Source organism: Paramisgurnus dabryanus, chromosome 9, assembly GCF_030506205.2.
Source record: "Paramisgurnus dabryanus chromosome 9, PD_genome_1.1, whole genome shotgun sequence".
NCBI lineage: Eukaryota > Metazoa > Chordata > Actinopteri > Cypriniformes > Cobitidae > Paramisgurnus > Paramisgurnus dabryanus.
In genome coordinates this window covers 5,569,590-5,596,222 of record NC_133345.1, presented here as the reverse complement: position 1 = coordinate 5,596,222, position 26,633 = coordinate 5,569,590, and the positions used below count along the sequence as shown (strand labels likewise).

Below are 26,633 nucleotides of genomic sequence, written 5' to 3'. Positions count from 1 at the left end.
ATTAAATGCTTACAGCACCTGGTATTCCCAGGCGGTCTCCCATCCAAGTACTAACCAGGCCCGACCCTGCTTGGCTTCCGAGATCAGACGAGAGCGGGCGTGCTCAGGGTGGTGTGGCCGTAAGCGAGTGCAGACTTGATTCGAGAGACACTTCAAAACTAATGTGGCAACGCCATGCCATGGGAGAACGCTTACAGAAAGGACGCATTCATGGGAAAAAATGACATAAAAAAATAATTAATTAATTAAATGCTTAGAGCACCTGGTATTCCCAGGCGGTCTCCCATCCAAGTACTAACCAGGCCCGACCCTGCTTGGCTTACGAGATCAGACGAGAGCGGGCGTGCTCAGGGTGGCGTGGCCGTAAGCGAGTGCTGACTTGATTCGAGAGACACTTCAAAACTAATGTGGCAACGCCATGCCATGGGAGAACGCTTACAGAAAGGACGCATTCATGGGAAAAATGACATAAATAATTAATTAATTTAATTCTTACAGCACCAGGCAGTCTCCCATCCAAGTACTAACCAGGCCCGACCCTGCTTGGCTTCCGAGATCAGACGAGAGCGGGCGTGCTCAGGGTGGTGTGGCCGTAAACGAGTGCTGACTCGATTCGAGAGACACTTCAAGGTTAATGTGGCAACGCAATGACATCGGTAAATGGTTACAGAAAGGACGCATTCATGGGAAAAAATGACATAAAAAAAATAATTGATTAATTAAATGCTTACAGCACCTGGTATTCCCAGGCGGTCTCCCATCCAAGTACTAACCAGGCCCGACCCTGCTTGGCTTCCGAGATCAGACGAGAGCGGGCGTGCTCAGGGTGGTGTGGCCGTAAGCGAGTGCTGACTCGATTCGAGAGACACTTCAAGGCTAATGTGGCAACGCAATGACATCGGTAAATGGTTACAGAAAGGACGCATTCATGGGAAAATATGACATAAATAAATATTTAATTAATTAAATGCTTACAGCACCTGGTATTCCCAGGCGGTCTCCCATCCAAGTACTAACCAGGCCCGACCCTGCTTGGCTTCCGACATTAGACGAGAGCGGGCGTGCTCAGGGTGGTGTGGCCGTAAGCGAGTGCTGACACGCTTCGATAGACACTTCAAGACTTATGTGGCAACGCCATGACATCGGTGAACGCTTACAGAAAGATCGCATTCATGGGAAAAAATGACATAAAAAAATAATTAATTAATTAAATGCTTACAGCACCTGGTATTCCCAGGCGGTCTCCCATCCAAGTACTAACCAGGCCCGACCCTGCTTGGCTTACGAGATCAGACGAGAACGGACGTGCTCAGGGTGGTGTGGCCGTAAGCGAGTGCTGACTCGATTCGAGAGACACTTCAAGGCTAATGTGGCAACGCAATGACATCGGTAAATGGTTACAGAAAGGACGCATTCATGGGAAAAAATGACATAAAAAAAATAATTAATTAATTAAATGCTTACAGCACCTGGTATTCCCAGGCGGTCTCCCATCCAAGTACTAACCAGGCCCGACCCTGCTTGGCTTCCGAGATCAGACGAGAGCGGGCGTGCTCAGGGTGGTGTGGCCGTAAGCGAGTGCTGACTCGCTTCGATAGACACTTCAAGACTTATGTGGCAACGCCATGACATCATTGAACGCTTACAGAAAGGTCGCATTCATGGGAAAAAATGACATAAAAAAATAATTAATTAATTAAATGCTTACAGCACCTGGTATTCCCAGGCGGTCTCCCATCCAAGTACTAACCAGGCCCGACCCTGCTTGGCTTCCGAGATCAGACAAGAGCGGGCGTGCTCAGGGTGGTGTGGCCGTAAGCGAGTGCTGACTCGATTCGAGAGACACTTCAAGGCTAATGTGGCAACGCAATGACATCGGTAAATGGTTACAGAAAGGACGCATTCATGGGAAAAAATGACATAAAAAAAATTATTAATTAATTAAATGCTTACAGCACCTGGTATTCCCAGGCGGTCTCCCATCCAAGTACTAACCAGGCCCGACCCTGCTTGGCTTCCGAGATCAGACGAGAGCGGGCGTGCTCAGGGTGGTGTGGCCGTAAGCGAGTGCAGACTTGATTCGAGAGACACTTCAAAACTAATGTGGCAACGCCATGCCATGGGAGAACGCTTACAGAAAGGACGCATTCATGGGAAAATATGACATAAATAAATATTTAATTAATTAAATGCTTACAGCACCTGGTATTCCCAGGCGGTCTCCCATCCAAGTACTAACCAGGCCCGACCCTGCTTGGCTTCCGAGATCAGACGAGAGCGGGCGTGCTCAGGGTGGTGTGGCCGTAAGCGAGTGCTGACTCGATTCGAGAGACACTTCAAGGCTAATGTGGCAACGCAATGACATCGGTAAATGGTTACAGAAAGGACGCATTCATGGGAAAAAATGACATAAAAAAAATTATTAATTAATTAAATGCTTACAGCACCTGGTATTCCCAGGCGGTCTCCCATCCAAGTACTAACCAGGCCCGACCCTGCTTGGCTTCCGAGATCAGACGAGAGCGGGCGTGCTCAGGGTGGTGTGGCCGTAAGCGAGTGCAGACTTGATTCGAGAGACACTTCAAAACTAATGTGGCAACGCCATGCCATGGGAGAACGCTTACAGAAAGGACGCATTCATGGGAAAATATGACATAAATAAATATTTAATTAATTAAATGCTTACAGCACCTGGTATTCCCAGGCGGTCTCCCATCCAAGTACTAACCAGGCCCGACCCTGCTTGGCTTCCGAGATCAGACGAGAGCGGGCGTGCTCAGGGTGGTGTGGCCGTAAGCGAGTGCCGACTCGAATCGACAGACACTTCAAGACTTATGTGGCAACGGCATGCCATCAGTGAACGCTTACAGAAAGGACGCATTCATGGGAAAAATGACATAAAAAATTAATTAATTAAATTCTTACAGCACCAGGTATTCCCAGGCGGTCTCCCATCCAAGTACTAACCAGGCCCGACCCTGCTTGGCTTCCGAGATCAGACGAGAGCGGGCGTGCTCAGGGTGGTGTGGCCGTAAACGAGTGCTGACTCGATTCGAGAGACACTTCAAGGCTAATGTGGCAACGCAATGACATCGGTAAATGGTTACAGAAAGGACGCATTTATGGGAAAAAATGACATAAAAAAAATAATTAATTAATTAAATGCTTACAGCACCTGGTATTCCCAGGCGGTCTCCCATCCAAGTACTAACCAGGCCCGACCCTGCTTGGCTTCCGAGATCAGACGAGAGCGGGCGTGCTCAGGGTGGTGTGGCCGTAAGCGAGTGCTGACTCGATTCGAGAGACACTTCAAGGCTAATGTGGCAACGCAATGACATCGGTAAATGGTTACAGAAAGGACGCATTCATGGGAAAAAATGACATAAAAAAAATTATTAAGTAATTAAATGCTTACAGCACCTGGTATTCCCAGGCGGTCTCCCATCCAAGTACTAACCAGGCCCGACCCTGCTTGGCTTCCGAGATCAGACGAGAGCGGGCGTGCTCAGGGTGGTGTGGCCGTAAGCGAGTGCAGACTTGATTCGAGAGACACTTCAAAACTAATGTGGCAACGCCATGTCATGGGAGAACGCTTACAGAAAGGACGCATTCATGGGAAAAAATGACATAAAAAAATAATTAATTAATTAAATGCTTAGAGCACCTGGTATTCCCAGGCGGTCTCCCATCCAAGTACTAACCAGGCCCGACCCTGCTTGGCTTACGAGATCAGACGAGAGCGGGCGTGCTCAGGGTGGCGTGGCCGTAAGCGAGTGCTGACTTGATTCGAGAGACACTTCAAAACTAATGTGGCAACGCCATGCCATGGGAGAACGCTTACAGAAAGGACGCATTCATGGGAAAAATGACATAAATAATTAATTAATTTAATTCTTACAGCACCAGGTATTCCCAGGCGGTCTCCCATCCAAGTACTAACCAGGCCCGACCCTGCTTGGCTTCCGAGATCAGACGAGAGCGGGCGTGCTCAGGGTGGTGTGGCCGTAAACGAGTGCTGACTCGATTCGAGAGACACTTCAAGGCTAATGTGGCAACGCAATGACATCGGTAAATGGTTACAGAAAGGACGCATTCATGGGAAAAAATGACATAAAAAAAATAATTAATTAATTAAATGCTTACAGCACCTGGTATTCCCAGGCGGTCTCCCATCCAAGTACTAACCAGGCCCGACCCTGCTTGGCTTCCGAGATCAGACGAGAGTGGGCGTGCTCAGGGTGGTGTGGCCGTAAGCGAGTGCAGACTTGATTCGAGAGACACTTCAAAACTAATGTGGCAACGCCATGCCATGGGAGAACGCTTACAGAAAGGACGCATTCATGGGAAAATATGACATAAATAAATATTTAATTAATTAAATGCTTACAGCACCTGGTATTCCCAGGCGGTCTCCCATCCAAGTACTAACCAGGCCCGACCCTGCTTGGCTTCCGAGATCAGACGAGAGCGGGCGTGCTCAGGGTGGTGTGGCCGTAAACGAGTGCTGACTCGATTCGAGAGACACTTCAAGGCTAATGTGGCAACGCAATGACATCGGTAAATGGTTACAGAAAGGACGCATTCATGGGAAAAAATGACATAAAAAAAATTATTAATTAATTAAATGCTTACAGCACCTGGTATTCCCAGGCGTTCTCTCCTCCAAGTCCCTATGCCGACCAATCATTGAGCGCCGTTGAGCAAGTTGAGCTGCTCAACCAACCAATCACTGAGCTCTGTTGAGCAGGCCGCTTCCTCAACCCACCAATCAAATGGCGCCGTTGCTTTGAATATTAAGTGCATCATGTGAGTGACAAGCGTAAATAACACTACCATCATCAGTTGATTGAGTTGATCGGTTACAGCAAACAAGAGGTAAGTCCAGTATATTTACCAGTATATTCATATAAATGCTTTCTAACCGCTTTTTGTATGGATTTGCGTGGATTTACGTGCAGTAATTACAAAGTTATTAAAGTTTTAAAAGCTTTAATAGAGAAAATATGATCGCCCATCCAAGTTAACTGTTAACGTGTATCGTAAACTGCAGTTATTCGAGTCTTTGTAATATTTTACTCAAATTAAATACTTTGGAAATACCCAAACACAATCAGGGCTGGACATTAAGACTAAACTACTATCCGAATACAGGTAGATTTTACTTATTGCTAGTACTACTGTCAGTTTTTCCTGTTGGAATTGACTGACTACATACTGTACATAGTGTAAATAGTTTAGGCCTGTTTTGTCCGGCTATCTCCACTAATCTAAACTATTTTGTCTCATAGTAACTTATAAGCCATTAACAGCCAATAACATATAGTAAGTGATAAGCCATTAACAGTCAATAACATGTTAAAACACTGACAACACAAGGCAAGCAAAAATATAGTCTACAATTATAAAACCATTACCTTTTGAACTTTCAGCTAATCATATGAAATATCACATTAAAATGTAAATCAGATAAAATCAATAAAGATTACTCAGTACTTGTGTAGTATTTTTTATGATTATTATTTTACAAAATACCTTTTTAGTTCTACTTTAAGTAATAGTATTAGCAGAACTGTTACTTGTTTACATGTTTTGCATCTCCTGGTTTTCCAGTGTTTAGTCCCCTGTACAGATTGAAAAGAAAAAACTAATCTGAATCTGTTTCTGTTTTATTACAACAGATAGAAATCATGGATGTGGAGGGACACAAGTGCAGTGTTTGTGACAAGAGATTCTCTGTGAAGTCCAACCTGACTCGGCACATGCAGCTTCATTTTCCAAAGGAGCATGTGTGTGAAGTGTGTGGGAAAAGCTTCTCACTGAAACAGCAGCTGAGCAGCCACCAAAAACAGCACCTGTACCCATGCATCCGTCTGTACAGACAGGGAGAGGCCAAGCTGCAGTGTACGGATGCAGCTAAGAGTGTGGCAATGGCCCCCAGCAAAGCAGTAGACCCCAGCTGTCTGAATTCTGAAAAGGCGGAGGCTGCTGCAAAGGAAGCTGGAGGGGAAATGTGGAAAGGCCAGCTAGTTGTTACATTCGGCAAATATGCAGGACAGTCTTTCAGGTGGTTGCTTGAAAATGATGTGGGCTGGGTCATATGGCTGCTGTCTGAATATTGCCAGAAGGGTGAGCAGAATGATCTCCTTAAGTGGCAAAAGGAGCGATTGCTGCAGTATGCCAGAGAGTTCCCGCCTGTCACCTTTCATCTTAACAAACGCTTGGAGGTAACTTTGACCTTTTAACTGAGATTAAATTATATTTATGGTTTTGTTTATAAAAAAATGTGTGCATTTGTAAATCAGTTAGGCACATGTATTTCACCTTCAATAGTAAAATCATCAATGTTTACTCTGCACAAAAGCTTGTGTTTTAGCCATAGGAAGTGGTAACAGTGTAAGTACTTGTGCTTATGTGGTACAATACAACTTCTTATGTGTTTTCTACAATTCCTTTATTTTCTGCATGAACAGGAGTCAAGGAAAGACAAGGGAAAGAAGGCTGAATCTACAGTTTCAAAGTTCCAGCAGGATCCTGACTATGCCAGTGATGCTGAATTGTTGGCAGCTGCTGGTAATTAACATTTAACACACCATAACTCTTATTTTAAAATTAATATAACATTTTCTTACTGATGTATTTCAAACATCTGACTCAATACACTGCTGAAATATCACACATTTTATGGCACTGATAATGATGACAGTAGGTTTAGTATTTCACTTTAATTTTCAGCAGGGTGAGGAATATTATCAAGCTAGCTGCCCTTTTTCAGTGGAACAGATTTAATGTCTAAATGCTTTGTTGGCATTTAGATAACACATACAAAAATCAATTTAATTTGTAGATGTGATATGTTTAAATATATAAAAAAATAACTATTGTCTATATTTTTTGTAGCAGCTCTATACTAAAATGTTTATATCAAATATCATTTGTGTTATCTAAAATAAGATCTGATAACATGGAAAATAGAAACAAACTTTGTTTATTGTGATAATGTTTGTGTGTCATTATATTCACATCTTAAGCAATGTGCTCAATACATTTTGTCTGATTTTTTCTACAGAGACTGTCCTTGAAGAGTCTGAGGTAGCGGTCTCCACACAACTAACCACCTGGGGAGAGCTCACACCGGCTGTGAGTCAGGACTCTTCCCACAGCCTCAGCACATCTCAGGGAAGACCTTCTTCCCCTGTAGACACCTCTGCCTCAGAAACCAGTGGCATCTTGCGAGAGGGCTGGCAGAAATACTGGGAGCATCCACCTCCATCTACACAAGCCAATGGTATAGCTCCTCCTAACATCAAGTGGCTGAAATATGATGAGACGTATGGTCTGTTTGAGAGGCCTTCAAAGTACAAGAATGCCAAAGGAGAGATTGTGGAGAGAAGGCTTTTAAAGGAGAAGATGGAGTTCCACCCACCCCCAATTCCTACTTCTGTCAAGGGAGGACTGCCCAACATGATGGCCTTTTTCACAACCCCTGTCTTCTTCTGGCGCCCAGTTGGTGTGATGCAAGCCAAGATCCACTGCCCTAGCTCCAACTGCCCTGCACCACCAGATGAATACCTTGAGAAGAAAGGCTTTGGTAGTTATGCTAGGCAAGTGTGTGGGATGAAGTACAATTACACCCTGTTGACGGAGAAGCTGAAGTGTTCACATTGTGAAAAGATGAGGCGGGCAGTGAGTAAGACACATGGTGACGCAGACAGTGAAGATGAGGACAGTCATCATGTTCAGCAGTACATTTGGCTGGCACATAGTCCCAAGATTCTGATGAACTTGGCCCCAGCCATCAGAAGCATGTTTCCTGCCATACTGTGTGGGAAGCGTGCTATTGACAAAGGAGTGGTTACTCTTCTGAATGACAGGGTCAACAGTGTGTCCATGAACAAAGTCCAGAGACTGCTGCAGCAGGGACATGATGAGTGGTATGTGGAGCGCCGTGACCTGTACCAGACTCTGCTTTATGAAGCCCACACAGCTGGATCTGCATCGTCTCAGAAGAGCATCCTGTCCTTTGTCAAGGCTGCTGGTACTTACACCCCTCCTCTGCCCCGGTCTCCCCTTCCTTGTGCCCGTGTGCTGAGGCGTGCGCACATGATCATGGAGATGGAAAAGATGTCTGTGTACAGAGCCTCAATCCTCAGTGTGACTGGAGAAATCCTCTGCATTGATGGCACAAAAAAGGTATGTGTATTCTATCAATTCATGAAGTTAAGCAAACTTAATATTTATTTAGTCACTTTAAAAATGAATTGAGCCAACCTATTGTTTTGAATAAGGGACTTTAGCCTCACTGTTCAGCGTTCAAATGTGGAGGATACAAAATGTACATGCATTGTAATTCATATAAATTATATTGGGCAGACAGGTTATTGATAGAAACTATCAAATTGATGTTCTGCTTTCTGTTTTTTCAGGTCCTTAAGAAGATATATGGTGATGGCCAGGGCACCATGCAGTATATAACCAGTGTGCTGAACGAGTGGGGCCAGTTTTTGACCACAGTGGTGGTGGCAGCTGAGTCTGAGGGGTGCTACAGACGTATGGCCAAAGGTCTGATGGCCCGCTTTGAACGAGCTAGGGCTCCTGCACCAGCTGTCATATATGCAGATAACAACTGTTGTCGGTAGGTAATAACACATACGTATACCCTGATAATATTTGTCATTCATTTAATGTTAAAAAAAAAACAAAGAACACATGCTGAAAATTTGTATTGTCTCAGTGACAGTGGTTCGTCCTTCCTGGAGAATCTGTTCAGGGACTGGGTGCAGAAGGGCACTGTAATCAGACTGGACATCCGACACTGGCTGCACCGCTGGGATGCTGTTGTCATTAAACAGAGCCATGCCAAGTATGGGGTGTTCATGAGTGCCCTTGCAGGTGCAGTGCTGGCCTACAACAAGAGCGATATGATGCTCCTAATCCAGGCAGTCAGGAAGGGCAACCAGGAGTTGTACGGCAAACTTTCAGACGAGGACATGATAGCCTTCCTTAAACCTCATCAAATCAGGTCCTATGTCAGACGGATCACCCGTGGCGTTGAGGTAAAGTGTAATATTAATCCATGTATAATCTTTATGTATAAAAAGCTGAAAACATACTTCACTTAAATTAACTAAGTTCTCACAATACTATATTTCTTTTTGGGAAATACTTTTAATTATTGAAATAATTTCACATTTTAAGCGATATAACTCTATTAAATAAATTGGAATGATTGTTACAGGAGACAGCTTCAGCAATTGAGTCCATCATTACGGAGTTCAAGGGACCTGCAGGCCTTGACATTGATGGAATCCACCTGTTCAAATCAGCACAGGCAGTGGATTCTCATTGGGCAATTGCAAGCAAGCATCTAAGTTGTATGCAGGTGGGTAAACACTACTTTGAACACACTATTTTGAACTAATCATTGTAAAATCATACAAACTCACAGACACCATAATAATAAAGCAACGTATGTTTTAAAGGACCCCCCTGGCATACAGCTGTATGTGTCAGTGAAGGTTGTGGTGCTGAATGGGGTCTCCCTGAACAAGTACAGGTGTCGGCGAGGCAGTAACTCCTTGGAAGGCTTGCACTCACACCTGTACAATGCCATTCCCTCACAGAGATGTGGAGTTATGCCATTCCAAGTAAGTATAAACTTTAATATTTAAAAAACTATTGATTTCACGTCATTGTTCATAGGCATATTTTACCTGCATCCTCCATGCTTTTGCGCTACCCTCTTTTCCTGTGCGTGTGTGAGCTCTATGCTGTTCACATAGCATTAACTGGGTGTATGAGATGCACACACACAAAATAGCCTATTGTGTAAAAAAGACTAATTGTATGTCATGCTGCTGGGCGATGCCCACTTTGTAATCAAAATTGCTTTCTGATGTACAATCATACATGAATGGTCATGTCTTTCAGGTGTATCTGATTGCATTTGCTGTGCAGTGGAACAACCGCATGGAATCACTCCGTGTTGCAGGTGGTCATGGCAGGCAGACGTGGTGTACGGACCCGCAGCAGATTCAGCGCATGAATCAGCAGGCTGAGGTGCTCTTCGGTAAAGAGCATGTCCTCGAGCCTAACTTTGCTGCTCCAATGCCCTACCCTGCTGTATACAAGGACCCAGACGAGGTGGAGCTCCTTGGAGTAGAGTATGCCATGTGCCAGTCAACCAGCTTTACTTCAAGGGATTACTATGCCCAGCAAGGTACACAATCTTGCATTATAACAATATAAATACATACTAAGGGCCAGATTTACTAACTGCGTGCACCAGCACAAACCATCATTTTGGCAGTAAATAGCGATGTCAGGAGTTACTAAAGACGCGCAGTGGATCATTAGTGCTAAAAGGGTTAGGGTCTGGTTCTTTTTGCGACTGATCTTATTCCATATGCATTTCTAGGAGTTTCCCTTTCAGACACAAACATTTTGGGAGGAGAATATTTAAATGATTCACACAATTTTGGAGTTATGTTGCATGCTAATTTGCCCTGTTTAGGAAATCTGGCCCTAAGTGATCAAATACCTATAAATATGTTGCATATTCTATCCATGACAAGACATGCAAGATGTAGTTTTATTTTACATATTATGAAACAAATGAACTGCAGGATTGCCATTTTGTATTAGTCTACTGTTAGTTGTTGTAACTGCTTAGACCCACTGGTGATTAGTACATTACATATTTGCAGTTGAGGAAGAGCAGTCCCGTGAAGAAGAGGAGACGGCTGAACAAAGTGAGGACAAGCTGGCAGATGAGGGTGTGGACATGGGTGTAGAGTCAGAGGAGGATCCTATGGACGCTGTCAGTGACAAACATGTCATCCTCACTCAATCAGAACAGGTGGAGGAGGAGGACAGTCCTGCTATGCAGGATGTGCTGATGACCCAGAACCATCTGCATCTTCCTGGGCTGGAGGAAGTGGAAGCCTTGGCCCTGCTCCTTTTAGAACTGGCAGACGACAGTGACCGTCACCTAGTGCCAGCTGACCTAAGGCTGAAGATTGCCACTGCAGTCGCTGCACTGCATGAGCATGACAGGTCAGCAGCCAACTTTGTAAAAAGGTATGAGTCTAGGTGGGGTTACACCCTGTTTGGCAGATGCTTGGGAGCTGATACACCTGAGAGCAGAGCCGCACAGAAGACAAAGTTTTCTTGGATGAGGTACCCTCAGGCAGCCCAGGTGACTGAGGATAGTCGTCTGTGTTACCTCGTTATTAAGATGCTGAAAAACCGGCCACCTGCCAGTCGTCTCACCTCCCCCACTAAAATCACCAATGCAATCAAGGGCCTGTATAAAAGGATTGTAGACCGAGTCAGAGACGATCCCATTCTTAATGGTCTCTCCATTCCTCTGCCCAATCTGAATGCCAAGTCCATCTCTACATTCATGGCACGGGAAGAGAAGAAGGCTAACTACAGGGCAACGGTAATGCCAAAGGTAAAACCCCACCAAAGAGTGCTGTCAGAAGAACCAATGCCAGCAGCTCCTACTCTGCCAGAATCCCTTCCAGCTCCAGATCGACCTCAGGTTCAGTACCAGAGCCTATGTCATGCAGCTGGAAAAAGGCATGGTCAGAAGCGGAGGTAAGCTGTAAAACCCTTAGCAACCAAACGTATAAACATAAACATAGAATGAGACAAAGTTTGAGATCAGTTTGTTGTTTTTATTTGAGCTTTCATGCATATTACACATATTGGAACATTGTTGTTCACGGTCAGGGACTATTTTTTTCTAGCAGAAGAAATGCTTTTACTGATTTAACTTCATGAAAGTTGCACTAATACATTTTTTTTTACTTTAATATTGTGTGGTAACCGTTTTATAAAAGCAATAAGGTACTTGAGGCAAGTGCTTCAGCCGTTACTTATTCACGATACAGCACAGCCTCTCATACCTTATTGCTTACATGTGAACATATCTGAATTCATCAGCTGAATGGTTTAAACTTAAACACAACAAACCATGTAAATTGATAGTCATACCCATTATTTCTCATGAATTATACTCATCATCGCATGTATGATTTATTTTTGCAGGATAGATGTGGAAGAGTTTGCGAACCGGCCCATTCAACCTAAACCCCCTGTGGCCACGTACATCCCACCCAGAGCGTCAAATGCACCTGTCCTTGTAGTGGTTCCTGCACAGCCACAGGGACCATCCATGATGCTCTGTGGGGCATCCAGCAGTCAAGGGGTCATACCTTTCACACCGCCTCCTGCGCTGACATCCAAACCAATAAAGCCTCATAAATCCACAAAGCCTTGTGGGGCCTGCCATGTACCCCAGTGTGGTGGGCAGCGTAAGAGATACACGCCATCCAAAGACAAGGCTGCTGAAAGTAGCCAAAAAATATTTACCTATTGCCCAGCAACTAGGAAGTCCACCACTTCAGGTTTTGAAGGTGTTGTGTTCAACAGTTTTGAACACTTCAAAAGTGTAGTTGATGAGGAACTAAAAAAGAAGAAAAATAACAATTAGAGAGCCAACTACATCCCCCAAATCACAATACCTGGATTAGACCTAGTTTACCTCATCCCCTTTTATATATTGTACACAGTATTGGGGAAAATTACTTTTAAAAGTATTCCATTAATGGAATGCACTGATTGTATGTATATTGTATATAATTCAATGTGTACATGTATCTTAATAAGAATCCTGTAAATAATAACTTATAGTACCTATTTATCTATTTTCTGCTAAATTACTTAATAATTAATGTTAATTCTATTCTGTTTACATTGTTACCTGTGTTATTGTTATTATTGTTGTGTTGTTTATTTATTTATGTAGATATATATTGTTGCACAAATAAAAGAAGAATGTTTCCAAATATGATTCCTTTCTCTTGTTGTCCATTTGTCCACTTAATAGAGGTAAAGACTGTCACATGAAACTGTATTGAGTATAGCAGAGCCTGAATTACTTACCAGTATGGTAAAGATTAAGTATTTTTCTAAAATTCCATTAAGGCCGTTTTATGTGTACATTTTTTCATGCTTTCTAGAGGGTGAATAGGGCATATAGAGTAAATAATATCTCAGATATGAGCAAATTACACTTTGTTCAAGTAGCCTACTATAGTTTCTTAGATTTTTTCAGTGATCTTGCAAACATTGTTTCACGTTTATTTATAAAGTGCATAAATTCATACTTCACATAGATATGTGCAAAAACATTTGTTACATGGCTTGTTTTTTATTGTTTTAATTGAAGCATTATGTTTGTTACATTACGTGACAGACATCATATTATACTTATTAAAACATTCAAGTTTAGACCTTTACATTTAGATTGTAGTCTTCATAGTCTTACTCACAAAAAACATAAAAACAAAACCATAAAAAGAACATAAACTTAGTATTGATGTCCTGAAGAAAGAAAACATTGGACTCGCTTTCCATTTAGCCACTCCCCTCTATTTGGCCCCTCCCAAAACCACCACATCTCCTCCCTCCACCGTCCTGCTGATCTGTTTACTTGGCTTTTTCCAAGGTGATCGGGACCCAGGATAGGGACTTGCGGGGGTCATGAGCCATTCCCAGGCGGTCTCCCATCCAAGTACTAACCAGGCCCGACCCTGCTTGGCTTCCGAGATCAGACGAGAGCGGGCGTGCTCAGGGTGGTGTGGCCGTAAGCGAGTGCAGACTTGATTCGAGAGACACTTCAAAACTAATGTGGCAACGCCATGCCATGGGAGAACGCTTACAGAAAGGACGCATTCATGGGAAAATATGACATAAATAAATATTTAATTAATTAAATGCTTACAGCACCTGGTATTCCCAGGCGGTCTCCCATCCAAGTACTAACCAGGCCCGACCCTGCTTGGCTTCCGAGATCAGACGAGAGCGGGCGTGCTCAGGGTGGTGTGGCCGTAAGCGAGTGCCGACTCGAATCGACAGACACTTCAAGACTTATGTGGCAACGCCATGACATCAGTGAACGCTTACAGAAAGAACGCATTCATGGGAAAAAATGACATAAATAAATATTTAATTAATTAAATGCTTACAGCACCTGGTATTCCCAGGCAATCTCCCATCCAAGTACTAACCAGGCCCGACCCTGCTTGGCTTCCGAGATCAGACGAGAGCGGGCGTGCTCAGGGTGGTGTGGCCGTAAGCGAGTGCGGACTTGATTCGAGAGACACTTCAAAACTAATGTGGCAACGGCATGCCATGGGAGAACGCTTACAGAAAGGACGCATTCATGGGAAAAATGACATAAAAAATTAATTAATTAAATTCTTACAGCACCAGGTATTCCCAGGCGGTCTCCCATCCAAGTACTAACCAGGCCCGACCCTGCTTGGCTTCCGAGATCAGACGAGAGCGGGCGTGCTCAGGGTGGTGTGGCCGTAAACGAGTGCTGACTCGATTCGAGAGACACTTCAAGGCTAATGTGGCAACGCAATGACATCGGTAAATGGTTACAGAAAGGACGCATTCATGGGAAAAAATGACATAAAAAAAATAATTAATTAATTAAATGCTTACAGCACCTGGTATTCCCAGGCGGTCTCCCATCCAAGTACTAACCAGGCCCGACCCTGCTTGGCTTCCGAGATCAGACGAGAGCGGGCGTGCTCAGGGTGGTGTGGCCGTAAGCGAGTGCTGACTCGATTCGAGAGACACTTCAAGGCTAATGTGGCAACGCAATGACATCGGTAAATGGTTACAGAAAGGACGCATTCATGGGAAAAAATGACATAAAAAAATTTATTAATTAATTAAATGCTTACAGCACCTGGTATTCCCAGGCGGTCTCCCATCCAAGTACTAACCAGGCCCGACCCTGCTTGGCTTCCGAGATCAGACGAGAGCGGGCGTGCTCAGGGTGGTGTGGCCGTAAGCGAGTGCAGACTTGATTCGAGAGACACTTCAAAACTAATGTGGCAACGCCATGCCATGGGAGAACGCTTACAGAAAGGACGCATTCATGGGAAAAAATGACATAAAAAAATAATTAATTAATTAAATGCTTAGAGCACCTGGTATTCCCAGGCGGTCTCCCATCCAAGTACTAACCAGGCCCGACCCTGCTTGGCTTACGAGATCAGACGAGAGCGGGCGTGCTCAGGGTGGCGTGGCCGTAAACGAGTGCTGACTTGATTCGAGAGACACTTCAAAACTAATGTGGCAACGCCATGCCATGGGAGAACGCTTACAGAAAGGACGCATTCATGGGAAAAATGACATAAATAATTAATTAATTTAATTCTTACAGCACCAGGTATTCCCAGGCGGTCTCCCATCCAAGTACTAACCAGGACCGACCCTGCTTGGCTTCCGAGATCAGACGAGAGCGGGCGTGCTCAGGGTGGTGTGGCCGTAAACGAGTGCTGACTCGATTCGAGAGACACTTCAAGGCTAATGTGGCAACGCAATGACATCGGTAAATGGTTACAGAAAGGACGCATTCATGGGAAAAAATGACATAAAAAAAATAATTAATTAATTAAATGCTTACAGCACCTGGTATTCCCAGGCGGTCTCCCATCCAAGTACTAACCAGGCCCGACCCTGCTTGGCTTCCGAGATCAGACGAGAGCGGGCGTGCTCAGGGTGGTGTGGCCGTAAGCGAGTGCTGACTCGATTCGAGAGACACTTCAAGGCTAATGTGGCAACGCAATGACATCGGTAAATGGTTACAGAAAGGACGCATTCATGGGAAAAAATGACATAAAAAAATAATTAATTAATTAAATGCTTACAGCACCTGGTATTCCCAGGCGGTCTCCCATCCAAGTACTAACCAGGCCCGACCCTGCTTGGCTTCCGAGATCAGACGAGAGCGGGCGTGCTCAGGGTGGTGTGGCCGTAAGCGAGTGCTGACTCGCTTCGATAGACACTTCAAGACTTATGTGGCAACGCCATGACATCAGTGAACGCTTACAGAAAGGTCGCATTCATGGGAAAAAATGACATAAAAAAATAATTAATTAATTAAATGCTTACAGCACCTGGTATTCCCAGGCGGTCTCCCATCCAAGTACTAACCAGGCCCAACCCTGCTTGGCTTCCGAGATCAGACGAGAGCGGGCGTGCTCAGGGTGGTGTGGCCGTAAGCGAGTGCTGACTCGATTCGAGAGACACTTCAAGGCTAATGTGGCAACGCAATGACATCGGTAAATGGTTACAGAAAGGACGCATTCATGGGAAAATATGACATAAATAAATATTTAATTAATTAAATGCTTACAGCACCTGGTATTCCCAGGCGGTCTCCCATCCAAGTACTAACCAGGGCCGACCCTGCTTGGCTTCCGAGATCAGACGAGAGCGGGCGTGCTCAGGGTGGTGTGGCCGTAAGCGAGTGCTGACTCGCTTCGATAGACACTTCAAGACTTATGTGGCAACGCCATGACATCGGTGAACACTTACAGAAAGATCGCATTCATGGGAAAAAATGACATTAAAAAATAATTAATTAATTAAATGCTTACAGCACCTGGTATTCCCAGGCGGTCTCCCATCCAAGTACTAACCAGGCCCGACCCTGCTTGGCTTACGAGATCAGACGAGAACGGGCGTGCTCAGGGTGGTGTGGCCGTAAGCGAGTGCTGACTCGATTCGAGAGACACTTCAAGGCTAATGTGGCAACGCAATGACATCGGTAAATGGTTACAGAAAGGACGCATTCATGGGAAAAAATGACATAAAAAAAATAATTAATTAATTAAATGCTTACAGCACCTGGTATTCCCAGGCGGTCTCCCATCCAAGTACTAACCAGGCCCGACCCTGCTTGGCTTCCGAGATCAGACGAGAGCGGGCGTGCTCAGGGTGGTGTGGCCGTAAGCGAGTGCTGACTCGCTTCGATAGACACTTCAAGACTTATGTGGCAACGCCATGACATCAGTGAACGCTTACAGAAAGGTCGCATTCATGGGAAAAAATGACATAAAAAATAATTAATTAATTAAATGCTTACAGCACCTGGTATTCCCAGGCGGTCTCCCATCCAAGTACTAACCAGGCCCGACCCTGCTTGGCTTCCGAGATCAGACGAGAGCGGGCGTACTCAGGGTGGTGTGGCCGTAAGCGAGTGCTGACTCGATTCGAGAGACACTTCAAGGCTAATGTGGCAACGCAATGACATCGGTAAATGGTTACAGAAAGGACGCATTCATGGGAAAAAATGACATAAAAAAAATTATTAATTAATTAAATGCTTACAGCACCTGGTATTCCCAGGCGGTCTCCCATCCAAGTACTAACCAGGCCCGACCCTGCTTGGCTTCCGAGATCAGACGAGAGCGGGCGTGCTCAGGGTGGTGTGGCCGTAAGCGAGTGCAGACTTGATTCGAGAGACACTTCAAAACTAATGTGGCAACGCCATGCCATGGGAGAACGCTTACAGAAAGGACGCATTCATGGGAAAAAATGACATAAAAAAATAATTAATTAATTAAATGCTTAGAGCACCTGGTATTCCCAGGCGGTCTCCCATCCAAGTACTAACCAGGCCCGACCCTGCTTGGCTTACGAGATCAGACGAGAGCGGGCGTGCTCAGGGTGGCGTGGCCGTAAGCGAGTGCTGACTTGATTCGAGAGACACTTCAAAACTAATGTGGCAACGCCATGCCATGGGAGAACGCTTACAGAAAGGACGCATTCATGGGAAAAATGACAAAAATAATTAATTAATTTAATTCTTACAGCACCAGGTATTCCCAGGCGGTCTCCCATCCAAGTACTAACCAGGCCCGACCCTGCTTGGCTTCCGAGATCAGACGAGAGCGGGCGTGCTCAGGGTGGTGTGGCCGTAAACGAGTGCTGACTCGATTCGAGAGACACTTCAAGGTTAATGTGGCAACGCAATGACATCGGTAAATGGTTACAGAAAGGACGCATTCATGGGAAAAAATGACATAAAAAAAATAATTGATTAATTAAATGCTTACAGCACCTGGTATTCCCAGGCGGTCTCCCATCCAAGTACTAACCAGGCCCGACCCTGCTTGGCTTCCGAGATCAGACGAGAGCGGGCGTGCTCAGGGTGGTGTGGCCGTAAGCGAGTGCTGACTCGATTCGAGAGACACTTCAAGGCTAATGTGGCAACGCAATGACATCGGTAAATGGTTACAGAAAGGACGCATTCATGGGAAAATATGACATAAATAAATATTTAATTAATTAAATGCTTACAGCACCTGGTATTCCCAGGCGGTCTCCCATCCAAGTACTAACCAGGCCCGACCCTGCTTGGCTTCCGACATTAGACGAGAGCGGGCGTGCTCAGGGTGGTGTGGCCGTAAGCGAGTGCTGACACGCTTCGATAGACACTTCAAGACTTATGTGGCAACGCCATGACATCGGTGAACGCTTACAGAAAGATCGCATTCATGGGAAAAAATGACATAAAAAAATAATTAATTAATTAAATGCTTACAGCACCTGGTATTCCCAGGCGGTCTCCCATCCAAGTACTAACCAGGCCCGACCCTGCTTGGCTTACGAGATCAGACGAGAACGGACGTGCTCAGGGTGGTGTGGCCGTAAGCGAGTGCTGACTCGATTCGAGAGACACTTCAAGGCTAATGTGGCAACGCAATGACATCGGTAAATGGTTACAGAAAGGACGCATTCATGGGAAAAAATGACATAAAAAAATAATTAATTAATTAAATGCTTACAGCACCTGGTATTCCCAGGCGGTCTCCCATCCAAGTACTAACCAGGCCCGACCCTGCTTGGCTTCCGAGATCAGACGAGAGCGGGCGTGCTCAGGGTGGTGTGGCCGTAAGCGAGTGCTGACTCGCTTCGATAGACACTTCAAGACTTATGTGGCAACGCCATGACATCATTGAACGCTTACAGAAAGGTCGCATTCATGGGAAAAAATGACATAAAAAAATAATTAATTAATTAAATGCTTACAGCACCTGGTATTCCCAGGCGGTCTCCCATCCAAGTACTAACCAGGACCGACCCTGCTTGGCTTCCGACATCAGACGAGAGCGGGCGTGCTCAGGGTGGTGTGGCCGTAAGCGAGTGCTGACTCGCTTCGATAGACACTTCAAGACTTATGTGGCAACGCCATGACATCAGTGAACGCTTACAGAAAGATCGCATTCATGGGAAAAAATGACATAAAAAAATAATTAATTAATTAAATGCTTAGAGCACCTGGTATTCTCAGGCGGTCTCCCATCCAAGTACTAACCAGGACCGACCCTGCTTGGCTTACGAGATCAGACGAGAGCGGGCGTGCTCAGGGTGGCGTGGCCGTAAGCGAGTGCTGACTTGATTCGAGAGACACTTCAAAACTAATGTGGCAACGCCATGCCATGGGAGAACGCTTACAGAAAGGACGCATTCATGGGAAAAATGACATAAATAATTAATTAATTTAATTCTTACAGCACCAGGTATTCCCAGGCGGTCTCCCATCCAAGTACTAACCAGGCCCGACCCTGCTTGGCTTCCGAGATCAGACGAGAGCGGGCGTGCTCAGGGTGGTGTGGCCGTAAGCGAGTGCAGACTTGATTCGAGAGACACTTCAAAACTAATGTGGCAACGCCATGCCATGGGAGAACGCTTACAGAAAGGACGCATTCATGGGAAAAAATGACATAAAAAAATAATTAATTAATTAAATGCTTAGAGCACCTGGTATTCCCAGGCGGTCTCCCATCCAAGTACTAACCAGGCCCGACCCTGCTTGGCTTACGAGATCAGACGAGAGCGGGCGTGCTCAGGGTGGCGTGGCCGTAAGCGAGTGCTGACTCGATTCGAGAGACACTTCAAGGCTAATGTGGCAACGCAATGACATCGGTAAATGGTTACAGAAAGGACGCATTCATGGGAAAATATGACATAAATAAATATTTAATTAATTAAATGCTTACAGCACCTGGTATTCCCAGGCGGTCTCCCATCCAAGTACTAACCAGGCCCGACCCTGCTTGGCTTCCGAGATCAGACGAGAGCGGGCGTGCTCAGGGTGGCGTGGCCGTAAGCGAGTGCTGACTTGATTCGAGAGACACTTCAAAACTAATGTGGCAACGCCATGCCATGGGAGAACGCTTACAGAAAGGACGCATTCATGGGAAAAATGACATAAATAATTAATTAATTTAATTCTTACAGCACCAGGTATTCCCAGGCGGTCTCCCATCCAAGTACTAACCAGGCCCGACCCTGCTTGGCTTCCGAGATCAGACGAGAACGGGCGTGCTCAGGGTGGTGTGGCCGTAAGCGAGTGCAGACTTGATTCGAGAGACACTTCAAAACTAATGTGGCAACGCCATGCCATGGGAGAACGCTTACAGAAAGGACGCATTCATGGGAAAAAATGACATAAAAAAATTATTAATTAATTAAATGCTTAGAGCACCTGGTATTCCCAGGTTGTCTCCCATCCAAGTACTAACCAGGCCCGACCCTGCTTGGCTTCCGAGATCAGACGAGAGCGGGCGTGCTCAGGGTGGTGTGGCCGTAAGCGAGTGCTGACTCGCTTCGATAGACACTTCAAGACTTATGTGGCAACGCCATGACATCGGTGAACGCTTACAGAAAGATCGCATTCATGGGAAAAAATGACATAAAAAAATAATTAATTAATTAAATGCTTACAGCACCTGGTATTCCCAGGCGGTCTCCCATCCAAGTACTAACCAGGCCCGACCCTGCTTGGCTTACGAGATCAGACGAGAACGGACGTGCTCAGGGTGGTGTGGCCGTAAGCGAGTGCTGACTCGATTCGAGAGACACTTCAAAACTAATGTGGCAACGCCATGCCATGGGAGAACGCTTACAGAAAGGACGCATTCATGGGAAAAAATGACATAAAAAAATTATTAATTAATTAAATGCTTAGAGCACCTGGTATTCCCAGGCGGTCTCCCATCCAAGTACTAACCAGGGCCGACCCTGCTTGGCTTCCGAGATCAGACGAGAGCGGGCGTGCTCAGGGTGGTGTGGCCGTAAGCGAGTGCTGACTCGCTTCGATAGACACTTCAAGACTTATGTGGCAACGCCATGACATCGGTGAACACTTACAGAAAGATCGCATTCATGGGAAAAAATGATATTAAAAAATAATTAATTAATTAAATGCTTACAGCACCTGGTATTCCCAGGCGGTCTCCCATCCAAGTACTAACCAGGCCCGACCCTGCTTGGCTTACGAGATCAGACGAGAACGGGCGTGCTCAGGGTGGTGTGGCCGTAAGCGAGTGCTGACTCGATTCGAGAGACACTTCAAGGCTAATGTGGCAACGCAATGACATCGGTAAATGGTTACAGAAAGGACGCATTCATGGGAAAAAATGACATAAAAAAAATAATTAATTAATTAAATGCTTACAGCACCTGGTATTCCCAGGTGGTCTCCCGTCCAAGTACTAACCAGGCCCGACCCTGCTTGGCTTCCGAGATCAGACGAGAGCGGGCGTGCTCAGGGTGGTGTGGCCGTAAGCGAGTGCTGACTCGCTTCGATAGACACTTCAAGACTTATGTGGCAACGCCATGACATCAGTGAACGCTTACAGAAAGGTCGCATTCATGGGAAAAAATGACATAAAAAATAATTAATTAATTAAATGCTTACAGCACCTGGTATTCCCAGGCGGTCTCCCATCCAAGTACTAACCAGGCCCGACCCTGCTTGGCTTCCGAGATCAGACGAGAGCGGGCGTACTCAGGGTGGTGTGGCCGTAAGCGAGTGCTGACTCGATTCGAGAGACACTTCAAGGCTAATGTGGCAACGCAATGACATCGGTAAATGGTTACAGAAAGGACGCATTCATGGGAAAAAATGACATAAAAAAATTATTAATTAATTAAATGCTTACAGCACCTGGTATTCCCAGGCGGTCTCCCATCCAAGTACTAACCAGGCCCGACCCTGCTTGGCTTCCGAGATCAGACGAGAGCGGGCGTGCTCAGGGTGGTGTGGCCGTAAGCGAGTGCAGACTTGATTCGAGAGACACTTCAAAACTAATGTGGCAACGCCATGCCATGGGAGAACGCTTACAGAAAGGACGCATTCATGGGAAAAAATGACATAAAAAAATAATTAATTAATTAAATGCTTAGAGCACCTGGTATTCCCAGGCGGTCTCCCATCCAAGTACTAACCAGGCCCGACCCTGCTTGGCTTCCGAGATCAGACGAGAGCGGGCGTGCTCAGGGTGGTGTGGCCGTAAACGAGTGCTGACTCGATTCGAGAGACACTTCAAGGCTAATGTGGCAACGCAATGACATCGGTAAATGGTTACAGAAAGGACGCATTCATGGGAAAATATGACATAAATAAATATTTAATTAATTAAATGCTTACAGCACCTGGTATTCCCAGGCGGTCTCCCATCCAAGTACTAACCAGGCCCGACCCTGCTTGGCTTCCGAGATCAGACGAGAGCGGGCGTGCTCAGGGTGGTGTGGCCGTAAGCGAGTGCTGACTCGATTCGAGAGACACTTCAAGGCTAATGTGGCAACGCAATGACATCGGAAATGGTTACAGAAAGGACGCATTCATGGGAAAATATGACATAAATAAATATTTAATTAATTAAATGCTTACAGCACCTGGTATTCCCAGGCGGTCTCCCATCCAAGTACTAACCAGGCCCGACCCTGCTTGGCTTCCGAGATCAGACGAGAGCGGGCGTGCTCAGGGTGGTGTGGCCGTAAGCGAGTGCAGACTTGATTCGAGAGACACTTCAAAACTAATGTGGCAACGCCATGCCATGGGAGAACGCTTACAGAAAGGACGCATTCATGGGAAAATATGACATAAATAAATATTTAATTAATTAAATGCTTACAGCACCTGGTATTCCCAGGCGGTCTCCCATCCAAGTACTAACCAGGCCCGACCCTGCTTGGCTTCCGAGATCAGACGAGAACGGGCGTGCTCAGGGTGGTGTGGCCGTAAGCGAGTGCTGACTCGATTCGAGAGACACTTCAAGGCTAATGTGGCAACGCAATGACATCGGTAAATGGTTACAGAAAGGACGCATTCATGGGAAAAAATGACATAAAAAAAATTATTAATTAATTAAATGCTTACAGCACCTGGTATTCCCAGGCGGTCTCCCATCCAAGTACTAACCAGGCCCGACCCTGCTTGGCTTCCGAGATCAGACGAGAGCGGGCGTGCTCAGGGTGGTGTGGCCGTAAGCGAGTGCAGACTTGATTCGAGAGACACTTCAAAACTAATGTGGCAACGCCATGCCATGGGAGAACGCTTACAGAAAGGACGCATTCATGGGAAAATATGACATAAATAAATATTTAATTAATTAAATGCTTACAGCACCTGGTATTCCCAGGCGGTCTCCCATCCAAGTACTAACCAGGCCCGACCCTGCTTGGCTTCCGAGATCAGACGAGAGCGGGCGTGCTCAGGGTGGTGTGGCCGTAAGCGAGTGCCGACTCGAATCGACAGACACTTCAAGACTTATGTGGCAACGCCATGACATCAGTGAACGCTTACAGAAAGAACGCATTCATGGGAAAAAATGACATAAATAAATATTTAATTAATTAAATGCTTACAGCACCTGGTATTCCCAGGCAATCTCCCATCCAAGTACTAACCAGGCCCGACCCTGCTTGGCTTCCGAGATCAGACGAGAGCGGGCGTGCTCAGGGTGGTGTGGCCGTAAGCGAGTGCGGACTTGATTCGAGAGACACTTCAAAACTAATGTGGCAACGGCATGCCATGGGAGAACGCTTACAGAAAGGACGCATTCATGGGAAAAATGACATAAAAAATTAATTAATTAAATTCTTACAGCACCAGGTATTCCCAGGCGGTCTCCCATCCAAGTACTAACCAGGCCCGACCCTGCTTGGCTTCCGAGATCAGACGAGAGCGGGCGTGCTCAGGGTGGTGTGGCCGTAAACGAGTGCTGACTCGATTCGAGAGACACTTCAAGGCTAATGTGGCAACGCAATGACATCGGTAAATGGTTACAGAAAGGACGCATTTATGGGAAAAAATGACATAAAAAAAATAATTAATTAATTAAATGCTTACAGCACCTGGTATTCCCAGGCGGTCTCCCATCCAAGTACTAACCAGGCCCGACCCTGCTTGGCTTCCGAGATCAGACGAGAACGGGCGTGCTCAGGGTGGTGTGGCCGTAAGCGAGTGCTGACTCGATTCGAGAGACACTTCAAGGCTAATGTGGCAACGCAATGACATCGGTAAATGGTTACAGAAAGGACGCATTCATGGGAAAAAATGACATAAAAAAAATTATTAATTAATTAAATGCTTACAGCACCTGGTATTCCCAGGCGGTCTCCCATCCAAGTACTAACCAGGCCCGACCCTGCTTGGCTTCCGAGATCAGACGAGAGCGGGCGTGCTCAGGGTGGTGTGGCCGTAAGCGAGTGCTGACTCGATTCGAGAGACACTTCAAGGCTAATGTGGCAACGCAATGACATCGGTAAATGGTTACAGAAAGGACGCATTCATGGGAAAAAATGACATAAAAAAAATTATTAATTAATTAAATGCTTACAGCACCTGGTATTCCCAGGCGGTCTCCCATCCAAGTACTAACCAGGCCCGACCCTGCTTGGCTTCCGAGATCAGACGAGAGCGGGCGTGCTCAGGGTGGTGTGGCCGTAAGCGAGTGCAGACTTGATTCGAGAGACACTTCAAAACTAATGTGGCAACGCCATGCCATGGGAGAACGCTTACAGAAAGGACGCATTCATGGGAAAAAATGACATAAAAAAATAATTAATTAATTAAATGCTTAGAGCACCTGGTATTCCCAGGCGGTCTCCCATCCAAGTACTAACCAGGCCCGACCCTGCTTGGCTTACGAGATCAGACGAGAGCGGGCGTGCTCAGGGTGGCGTGGCCGTAAGCGAGTGCTGACTTGATTCGAGAGACACTTCAAAACTAATGTGGCAACGCCATGCCATGGGAGAACGCTTACAGAAAGGACGCATTCATGGGAAAAATGACAAAAATAATTAATTAATTTAATTCTTACAGCACCAGGTATTCCCAGGCGGTCTCCCATCCAAGTACTAACCAGGCCCGACCCTGCTTGGCTTCCGAGATCAGACGAGAGCGGGCGTGCTCAGGGTGGTGTGGCCGTAAACGAGTGCTGACTCGATTCGAGAGACACTTCAAGGTTAATGTGGCAACGCAATGACATCGGTAAATGGTTACAGAAAGGACGCATTCATGGGAAAAAATGACATAAAAAAAATAATTGATTAATTAAATGTTTACAGCACCTGGTATTCCCAGGCGGTCTCCCATCCAAGTACTAACCAGGCCCGACCCTGCTTGGCTTCCGAGATCAGACGAGAGCGGGCGTGCTCAGGGTGGTGTGGCCGTAAGCGAGTGCTGACTCGATTCGAGAGACACTTCAAGGCTAATGTGGCAACGCAATGACATCGGTAAATGGTTACAGAAAGGACGCATTCATGGGAAAATATGACATAAATAAATATTTAATTAATTAAATGCTTACAGCACCTGGTATTCCCAGGCGGTCTCCCATCCAAGTACTAACCAGGCCCGACCCTGCTTGGCTTCCGACAATAGACGAGAGCGGGCGTGCTCAGGGTGGTGTGGCCGTAAGCGAGTGCTGACACGCTTCGATAGACACTTCAAGACTTATGTGGCAACGCCATGACATCGGTGAACGCTTACAGAAAGATCGCATTCATGGGAAAAAATGACATAAAAAATAATTAATTAATTAAATGCTTACAGCACCTGGTATTCCCAGGCGGTCTCCCATCCAAGTACTAACCAGGCCCGACCCTGCTTGGCTTACGAGATCAGACGAGAACGGACGTGCTCAGGGTGGTGTGGCCGTAAGCGAGTGCTGACTCGATTCGAGAGACACTTCAAGGCTAATGTGGCAACGCAATGACATCGGTAAATGGTTACAGAAAGGACGCATTCATGGGAAAAAATGACATAAAAAAAATAATTAATTAATTAAATGCTTACAGCACCTGGTATTCCCAGGCGGTCTCCCATCCAAGTACTAACCAGGCCCGACCCTGCTTGGCTTCCGAGATCAGACGAGAGCGGGCGTGCTCAGGGTGGTGTGGCCGTAAGCGAGTGCTGACTCGCTTCGATAGACACTTCAAGACTTATGTGGCAACGCCATGACATCATTGAACGCTTACAGAAAGGTCGCATTCATGGGAAAAAATGACATAAAAAAATAATTAATTAATTAAATGCTTACAGCACCTGGTATTCCCAGGCGGTCTCCCATCCAAGTACTAACCAGGACCGACCCTGCTTGGCTTCCGACATCAGACGAGAGCGGGCGTGCTCAGGGTGGTGTGGCCGTAAGCGAGTGCTGACTCGCTTCGATAGACACTTCAAGACTTATGTGGCAACGCCATGACATCAGTGAACGCTTACAGAAAGATCGCATTCATGGGAAAAAATGACATAAAAAAATAATTAATTAATTAAATGCTTAGAGCACCTGGTATTCCCAGGCGGTCTCCCATCCAAGTACTAACCAGGACCGACCCTGCTTGGCTTACGAGATCAGACGAGAGCGGGCGTGCTCAGGGTGGCGTGGCCGTAAGCGAGTGCTGACTTGATTCGAGAGACACTTCAAAACTAATGTGGCAACGCCATGCCATGGGAGAACGCTTAC

At 45.9% G+C, this 26,633-nt stretch overlaps 48 non-coding genes and 24 pseudogenes across 48 annotated transcripts; all 72 read right to left on the bottom strand.

Moving 5' to 3' along the window:
• Positions 1-6: 6 nt before the first annotated feature.
• LOC135726022 (5S ribosomal RNA) lies at positions 7-125 on the bottom strand. The gene has a single exon (XR_010524932.1). It is a non-coding gene; the product is annotated as a 5S ribosomal RNA (ribosomal RNA).
• A 125-nt stretch (positions 126-250) lies between these two features.
• On the bottom strand, positions 251-369 carry LOC135726477 (5S ribosomal RNA; annotated as a pseudogene).
• Positions 370-724: 355 nt separating this feature from the next.
• LOC135726010 (5S ribosomal RNA) lies at positions 725-843 on the bottom strand. The gene has a single exon (XR_010524931.1). It is a non-coding gene; the product is annotated as a 5S ribosomal RNA (ribosomal RNA).
• Positions 844-968: 125 nt separating this feature from the next.
• Positions 969-1,087, bottom strand: LOC135726063 (5S ribosomal RNA; annotated as a pseudogene).
• A 125-nt stretch (positions 1,088-1,212) lies between these two features.
• Positions 1,213-1,331, bottom strand: LOC135725753 (5S ribosomal RNA; annotated as a pseudogene).
• A 126-nt stretch (positions 1,332-1,457) lies between these two features.
• Positions 1,458-1,576, bottom strand: LOC135725999 (5S ribosomal RNA). Its single transcript, XR_010524930.1, has one exon. It is a non-coding gene; the product is annotated as a 5S ribosomal RNA (ribosomal RNA).
• Positions 1,577-1,701: 125 nt separating this feature from the next.
• LOC135724243 (5S ribosomal RNA) lies at positions 1,702-1,820 on the bottom strand. Its single transcript, XR_010523913.1, has one exon. It is a non-coding gene; the product is annotated as a 5S ribosomal RNA (ribosomal RNA).
• A 126-nt stretch (positions 1,821-1,946) lies between these two features.
• Positions 1,947-2,065, bottom strand: LOC135725987 (5S ribosomal RNA). The gene has a single exon (XR_010524929.1). It is a non-coding gene; the product is annotated as a 5S ribosomal RNA (ribosomal RNA).
• A 125-nt stretch (positions 2,066-2,190) lies between these two features.
• Positions 2,191-2,309, bottom strand: LOC135725975 (5S ribosomal RNA). Its single transcript, XR_010524928.1, has one exon. It is a non-coding gene; the product is annotated as a 5S ribosomal RNA (ribosomal RNA).
• Positions 2,310-2,435: 126 nt separating this feature from the next.
• On the bottom strand, positions 2,436-2,554 carry LOC135725962 (5S ribosomal RNA). Its single transcript, XR_010524927.1, has one exon. It is a non-coding gene; the product is annotated as a 5S ribosomal RNA (ribosomal RNA).
• Positions 2,555-2,679: 125 nt separating this feature from the next.
• On the bottom strand, positions 2,680-2,798 carry LOC135725951 (5S ribosomal RNA). The gene has a single exon (XR_010524926.1). It is a non-coding gene; the product is annotated as a 5S ribosomal RNA (ribosomal RNA).
• Positions 2,799-2,918: 120 nt separating this feature from the next.
• LOC135724616 (5S ribosomal RNA) lies at positions 2,919-3,037 on the bottom strand. The gene has a single exon (XR_010524277.1). It is a non-coding gene; the product is annotated as a 5S ribosomal RNA (ribosomal RNA).
• A 126-nt stretch (positions 3,038-3,163) lies between these two features.
• On the bottom strand, positions 3,164-3,282 carry LOC135725939 (5S ribosomal RNA). Its single transcript, XR_010524925.1, has one exon. It is a non-coding gene; the product is annotated as a 5S ribosomal RNA (ribosomal RNA).
• Positions 3,283-3,408: 126 nt separating this feature from the next.
• On the bottom strand, positions 3,409-3,527 carry LOC135725928 (5S ribosomal RNA). Its single transcript, XR_010524924.1, has one exon. It is a non-coding gene; the product is annotated as a 5S ribosomal RNA (ribosomal RNA).
• Positions 3,528-3,652: 125 nt separating this feature from the next.
• Positions 3,653-3,771, bottom strand: LOC135726476 (5S ribosomal RNA; annotated as a pseudogene).
• A 120-nt stretch (positions 3,772-3,891) lies between these two features.
• On the bottom strand, positions 3,892-4,010 carry LOC135724615 (5S ribosomal RNA). The gene has a single exon (XR_010524276.1). It is a non-coding gene; the product is annotated as a 5S ribosomal RNA (ribosomal RNA).
• Positions 4,011-4,136: 126 nt separating this feature from the next.
• LOC135725081 (5S ribosomal RNA) lies at positions 4,137-4,255 on the bottom strand. The gene has a single exon (XR_010524731.1). It is a non-coding gene; the product is annotated as a 5S ribosomal RNA (ribosomal RNA).
• A 125-nt stretch (positions 4,256-4,380) lies between these two features.
• LOC135723464 (5S ribosomal RNA) lies at positions 4,381-4,499 on the bottom strand. The gene has a single exon (XR_010523169.1). It is a non-coding gene; the product is annotated as a 5S ribosomal RNA (ribosomal RNA).
• A 9,035-nt stretch (positions 4,500-13,534) lies between these two features.
• LOC135726933 (5S ribosomal RNA) lies at positions 13,535-13,657 on the bottom strand (annotated as a pseudogene).
• Positions 13,658-13,782: 125 nt separating this feature from the next.
• LOC135725916 (5S ribosomal RNA) lies at positions 13,783-13,901 on the bottom strand. The gene has a single exon (XR_010524922.1). It is a non-coding gene; the product is annotated as a 5S ribosomal RNA (ribosomal RNA).
• Positions 13,902-14,026: 125 nt separating this feature from the next.
• On the bottom strand, positions 14,027-14,145 carry LOC135725275 (5S ribosomal RNA; annotated as a pseudogene).
• Positions 14,146-14,265: 120 nt separating this feature from the next.
• On the bottom strand, positions 14,266-14,384 carry LOC135724614 (5S ribosomal RNA). Its single transcript, XR_010524275.1, has one exon. It is a non-coding gene; the product is annotated as a 5S ribosomal RNA (ribosomal RNA).
• A 126-nt stretch (positions 14,385-14,510) lies between these two features.
• On the bottom strand, positions 14,511-14,629 carry LOC135725904 (5S ribosomal RNA). The gene has a single exon (XR_010524921.1). It is a non-coding gene; the product is annotated as a 5S ribosomal RNA (ribosomal RNA).
• A 126-nt stretch (positions 14,630-14,755) lies between these two features.
• On the bottom strand, positions 14,756-14,874 carry LOC135725893 (5S ribosomal RNA). The gene has a single exon (XR_010524920.1). It is a non-coding gene; the product is annotated as a 5S ribosomal RNA (ribosomal RNA).
• A 125-nt stretch (positions 14,875-14,999) lies between these two features.
• Positions 15,000-15,118, bottom strand: LOC135726792 (5S ribosomal RNA; annotated as a pseudogene).
• A 120-nt stretch (positions 15,119-15,238) lies between these two features.
• LOC135725936 (5S ribosomal RNA) lies at positions 15,239-15,357 on the bottom strand (annotated as a pseudogene).
• Positions 15,358-15,483: 126 nt separating this feature from the next.
• LOC135725882 (5S ribosomal RNA) lies at positions 15,484-15,602 on the bottom strand. The gene has a single exon (XR_010524919.1). It is a non-coding gene; the product is annotated as a 5S ribosomal RNA (ribosomal RNA).
• A 125-nt stretch (positions 15,603-15,727) lies between these two features.
• LOC135725870 (5S ribosomal RNA) lies at positions 15,728-15,846 on the bottom strand. Its single transcript, XR_010524918.1, has one exon. It is a non-coding gene; the product is annotated as a 5S ribosomal RNA (ribosomal RNA).
• A 125-nt stretch (positions 15,847-15,971) lies between these two features.
• Positions 15,972-16,090, bottom strand: LOC135722546 (5S ribosomal RNA). The gene has a single exon (XR_010522278.1). It is a non-coding gene; the product is annotated as a 5S ribosomal RNA (ribosomal RNA).
• Positions 16,091-16,215: 125 nt separating this feature from the next.
• LOC135724383 (5S ribosomal RNA) lies at positions 16,216-16,334 on the bottom strand. The gene has a single exon (XR_010524051.1). It is a non-coding gene; the product is annotated as a 5S ribosomal RNA (ribosomal RNA).
• Positions 16,335-16,459: 125 nt separating this feature from the next.
• LOC135724038 (5S ribosomal RNA) lies at positions 16,460-16,578 on the bottom strand. The gene has a single exon (XR_010523713.1). It is a non-coding gene; the product is annotated as a 5S ribosomal RNA (ribosomal RNA).
• Positions 16,579-16,704: 126 nt separating this feature from the next.
• Positions 16,705-16,823, bottom strand: LOC135725859 (5S ribosomal RNA). Its single transcript, XR_010524917.1, has one exon. It is a non-coding gene; the product is annotated as a 5S ribosomal RNA (ribosomal RNA).
• Positions 16,824-16,947: 124 nt separating this feature from the next.
• Positions 16,948-17,066, bottom strand: LOC135722083 (5S ribosomal RNA). The gene has a single exon (XR_010521830.1). It is a non-coding gene; the product is annotated as a 5S ribosomal RNA (ribosomal RNA).
• Positions 17,067-17,192: 126 nt separating this feature from the next.
• LOC135725847 (5S ribosomal RNA) lies at positions 17,193-17,311 on the bottom strand. The gene has a single exon (XR_010524916.1). It is a non-coding gene; the product is annotated as a 5S ribosomal RNA (ribosomal RNA).
• A 125-nt stretch (positions 17,312-17,436) lies between these two features.
• Positions 17,437-17,555, bottom strand: LOC135726475 (5S ribosomal RNA; annotated as a pseudogene).
• Positions 17,556-17,675: 120 nt separating this feature from the next.
• Positions 17,676-17,794, bottom strand: LOC135724613 (5S ribosomal RNA). The gene has a single exon (XR_010524274.1). It is a non-coding gene; the product is annotated as a 5S ribosomal RNA (ribosomal RNA).
• Positions 17,795-17,920: 126 nt separating this feature from the next.
• LOC135725836 (5S ribosomal RNA) lies at positions 17,921-18,039 on the bottom strand. The gene has a single exon (XR_010524915.1). It is a non-coding gene; the product is annotated as a 5S ribosomal RNA (ribosomal RNA).
• A 125-nt stretch (positions 18,040-18,164) lies between these two features.
• Positions 18,165-18,283, bottom strand: LOC135726062 (5S ribosomal RNA; annotated as a pseudogene).
• A 125-nt stretch (positions 18,284-18,408) lies between these two features.
• Positions 18,409-18,527, bottom strand: LOC135725752 (5S ribosomal RNA; annotated as a pseudogene).
• A 125-nt stretch (positions 18,528-18,652) lies between these two features.
• LOC135725824 (5S ribosomal RNA) lies at positions 18,653-18,771 on the bottom strand. The gene has a single exon (XR_010524914.1). It is a non-coding gene; the product is annotated as a 5S ribosomal RNA (ribosomal RNA).
• Positions 18,772-18,896: 125 nt separating this feature from the next.
• Positions 18,897-19,015, bottom strand: LOC135725956 (5S ribosomal RNA; annotated as a pseudogene).
• A 125-nt stretch (positions 19,016-19,140) lies between these two features.
• Positions 19,141-19,259, bottom strand: LOC135726887 (5S ribosomal RNA; annotated as a pseudogene).
• Positions 19,260-19,379: 120 nt separating this feature from the next.
• LOC135723888 (5S ribosomal RNA) lies at positions 19,380-19,498 on the bottom strand. The gene has a single exon (XR_010523571.1). It is a non-coding gene; the product is annotated as a 5S ribosomal RNA (ribosomal RNA).
• A 125-nt stretch (positions 19,499-19,623) lies between these two features.
• LOC135726474 (5S ribosomal RNA) lies at positions 19,624-19,742 on the bottom strand (annotated as a pseudogene).
• Positions 19,743-19,867: 125 nt separating this feature from the next.
• On the bottom strand, positions 19,868-19,986 carry LOC135723682 (5S ribosomal RNA). The gene has a single exon (XR_010523373.1). It is a non-coding gene; the product is annotated as a 5S ribosomal RNA (ribosomal RNA).
• Positions 19,987-20,106: 120 nt separating this feature from the next.
• Positions 20,107-20,225, bottom strand: LOC135723782 (5S ribosomal RNA). Its single transcript, XR_010523468.1, has one exon. It is a non-coding gene; the product is annotated as a 5S ribosomal RNA (ribosomal RNA).
• Positions 20,226-20,350: 125 nt separating this feature from the next.
• LOC135726334 (5S ribosomal RNA) lies at positions 20,351-20,469 on the bottom strand (annotated as a pseudogene).
• Positions 20,470-20,594: 125 nt separating this feature from the next.
• Positions 20,595-20,713, bottom strand: LOC135725751 (5S ribosomal RNA; annotated as a pseudogene).
• A 125-nt stretch (positions 20,714-20,838) lies between these two features.
• Positions 20,839-20,957, bottom strand: LOC135726106 (5S ribosomal RNA; annotated as a pseudogene).
• Positions 20,958-21,082: 125 nt separating this feature from the next.
• On the bottom strand, positions 21,083-21,201 carry LOC135724037 (5S ribosomal RNA). Its single transcript, XR_010523712.1, has one exon. It is a non-coding gene; the product is annotated as a 5S ribosomal RNA (ribosomal RNA).
• A 126-nt stretch (positions 21,202-21,327) lies between these two features.
• Positions 21,328-21,446, bottom strand: LOC135723759 (5S ribosomal RNA). The gene has a single exon (XR_010523446.1). It is a non-coding gene; the product is annotated as a 5S ribosomal RNA (ribosomal RNA).
• Positions 21,447-21,570: 124 nt separating this feature from the next.
• LOC135722071 (5S ribosomal RNA) lies at positions 21,571-21,689 on the bottom strand. The gene has a single exon (XR_010521818.1). It is a non-coding gene; the product is annotated as a 5S ribosomal RNA (ribosomal RNA).
• A 125-nt stretch (positions 21,690-21,814) lies between these two features.
• LOC135725813 (5S ribosomal RNA) lies at positions 21,815-21,933 on the bottom strand. The gene has a single exon (XR_010524913.1). It is a non-coding gene; the product is annotated as a 5S ribosomal RNA (ribosomal RNA).
• A 125-nt stretch (positions 21,934-22,058) lies between these two features.
• LOC135725791 (5S ribosomal RNA) lies at positions 22,059-22,177 on the bottom strand (annotated as a pseudogene).
• Positions 22,178-22,302: 125 nt separating this feature from the next.
• On the bottom strand, positions 22,303-22,421 carry LOC135725801 (5S ribosomal RNA). The gene has a single exon (XR_010524911.1). It is a non-coding gene; the product is annotated as a 5S ribosomal RNA (ribosomal RNA).
• A 124-nt stretch (positions 22,422-22,545) lies between these two features.
• LOC135725790 (5S ribosomal RNA) lies at positions 22,546-22,664 on the bottom strand. The gene has a single exon (XR_010524910.1). It is a non-coding gene; the product is annotated as a 5S ribosomal RNA (ribosomal RNA).
• A 125-nt stretch (positions 22,665-22,789) lies between these two features.
• On the bottom strand, positions 22,790-22,908 carry LOC135725225 (5S ribosomal RNA). Its single transcript, XR_010524854.1, has one exon. It is a non-coding gene; the product is annotated as a 5S ribosomal RNA (ribosomal RNA).
• Positions 22,909-23,034: 126 nt separating this feature from the next.
• Positions 23,035-23,153, bottom strand: LOC135725779 (5S ribosomal RNA). The gene has a single exon (XR_010524909.1). It is a non-coding gene; the product is annotated as a 5S ribosomal RNA (ribosomal RNA).
• A 125-nt stretch (positions 23,154-23,278) lies between these two features.
• Positions 23,279-23,397, bottom strand: LOC135725768 (5S ribosomal RNA). Its single transcript, XR_010524908.1, has one exon. It is a non-coding gene; the product is annotated as a 5S ribosomal RNA (ribosomal RNA).
• A 125-nt stretch (positions 23,398-23,522) lies between these two features.
• On the bottom strand, positions 23,523-23,641 carry LOC135725273 (5S ribosomal RNA; annotated as a pseudogene).
• A 120-nt stretch (positions 23,642-23,761) lies between these two features.
• Positions 23,762-23,880, bottom strand: LOC135724610 (5S ribosomal RNA). The gene has a single exon (XR_010524272.1). It is a non-coding gene; the product is annotated as a 5S ribosomal RNA (ribosomal RNA).
• A 126-nt stretch (positions 23,881-24,006) lies between these two features.
• LOC135725108 (5S ribosomal RNA) lies at positions 24,007-24,125 on the bottom strand. The gene has a single exon (XR_010524757.1). It is a non-coding gene; the product is annotated as a 5S ribosomal RNA (ribosomal RNA).
• A 126-nt stretch (positions 24,126-24,251) lies between these two features.
• Positions 24,252-24,370, bottom strand: LOC135725757 (5S ribosomal RNA). Its single transcript, XR_010524907.1, has one exon. It is a non-coding gene; the product is annotated as a 5S ribosomal RNA (ribosomal RNA).
• A 126-nt stretch (positions 24,371-24,496) lies between these two features.
• On the bottom strand, positions 24,497-24,615 carry LOC135725746 (5S ribosomal RNA). The gene has a single exon (XR_010524906.1). It is a non-coding gene; the product is annotated as a 5S ribosomal RNA (ribosomal RNA).
• A 125-nt stretch (positions 24,616-24,740) lies between these two features.
• Positions 24,741-24,859, bottom strand: LOC135726473 (5S ribosomal RNA; annotated as a pseudogene).
• A 120-nt stretch (positions 24,860-24,979) lies between these two features.
• Positions 24,980-25,098, bottom strand: LOC135724609 (5S ribosomal RNA). The gene has a single exon (XR_010524271.1). It is a non-coding gene; the product is annotated as a 5S ribosomal RNA (ribosomal RNA).
• A 126-nt stretch (positions 25,099-25,224) lies between these two features.
• Positions 25,225-25,343, bottom strand: LOC135723823 (5S ribosomal RNA). Its single transcript, XR_010523508.1, has one exon. It is a non-coding gene; the product is annotated as a 5S ribosomal RNA (ribosomal RNA).
• Positions 25,344-25,468: 125 nt separating this feature from the next.
• On the bottom strand, positions 25,469-25,587 carry LOC135726743 (5S ribosomal RNA; annotated as a pseudogene).
• A 124-nt stretch (positions 25,588-25,711) lies between these two features.
• Positions 25,712-25,830, bottom strand: LOC135725750 (5S ribosomal RNA; annotated as a pseudogene).
• A 126-nt stretch (positions 25,831-25,956) lies between these two features.
• Positions 25,957-26,075, bottom strand: LOC135725735 (5S ribosomal RNA). The gene has a single exon (XR_010524905.1). It is a non-coding gene; the product is annotated as a 5S ribosomal RNA (ribosomal RNA).
• Positions 26,076-26,200: 125 nt separating this feature from the next.
• Positions 26,201-26,319, bottom strand: LOC135725955 (5S ribosomal RNA; annotated as a pseudogene).
• A 125-nt stretch (positions 26,320-26,444) lies between these two features.
• LOC135726856 (5S ribosomal RNA) lies at positions 26,445-26,563 on the bottom strand (annotated as a pseudogene).
• Positions 26,564-26,633: the final 70 nt, after the last annotated feature.